The sequence below is a fragment of the Haliaeetus leucocephalus genome, unplaced genomic scaffold (assembly GCF_000737465.1).
Source record: "Haliaeetus leucocephalus isolate CR32 unplaced genomic scaffold, Haliaeetus_leucocephalus-4.0 Scaffold1, whole genome shotgun sequence".
Lineage (NCBI taxonomy): Eukaryota > Metazoa > Chordata > Aves > Accipitriformes > Accipitridae > Haliaeetus > Haliaeetus leucocephalus.
The window spans coordinates 10,256,880-10,257,787 of NW_010972437.1; positions in this window are offsets into that span (position 1 = coordinate 10,256,880).

Sequence of the window (908 nt, forward strand, 5' to 3'; positions counted from 1 at the left end):
GAGGGAGAGCTTTCCAGGGTTTGATTTTCCACGAGTGCAAGGCCCGGGGTGATGTTTTTATAGGTAACACCAAAGCAGGGGCTCAACACTTGGTGGTTTGGCCAGAAACAGCCTCCGGGGGGAAAAAAAAAAAAAAAGTAACATCCAAATGGCGAGACCGAGCCGTGGGAGGTGGGCTTGGAGGCACGGAGGGTAGGAAACCGCAAAGTATCCATGTCTGTGTTTCAGATTTCCCTTCCTCCTCTCCAGAAAGGTTAACCTCATCTGAACTGTTAGGCGCTGCACACCATAATGGGGCTTTTTGTCCTGCCACTCGTTCCAGCGCTTTTCGAGGTTACCGACCCTCTCACGGCCCTATCTGGGGAGCAGCCGAGAGCCCACGCGTCCGCCCGCGCGTGTGCGCGGAGCGCGGCCGGCCCACACCGGCACCGGCCCGGCACTGCCAGTCGCTTTCCTCCCGCCACTCTCATATTAAGCAGTTCTCCACTAAAACTTCCACTACACTTAATTCTGCTTAGGATCAATATCTAATATGATACCGAATAAATAAGAGGCGGTGAGAGCGGCCAGCGGAGCGGTTATTAAAGCAGCCGGAGCTCTCAGGGCGCATATCAATGCACCTGTCATTGCGGTTTGTAACAAAATTTATGACTGCTAGCGCCGTGGCAGTAAACGCTCCGGCCAGGAATGAAAAGGAAAACTCTTCCCAAGCCCCGGCACTTTCAGAAGTGCAAAGCAGCCGGCGCGTAGGAGGGACCCCGGCAAAAGAATCCCCTGCTCGGCACGTTTCCCGGCCGCCGGCCCGGGGCAGCCCCGTATATAAGGAAAGCGCTGGAGCCGCCGCCGGAGCTGGCCGCCGCGCCAGACCGCCGGCGGGGGAGCCGGGCGATGGGCACCCTCTGCCCCGG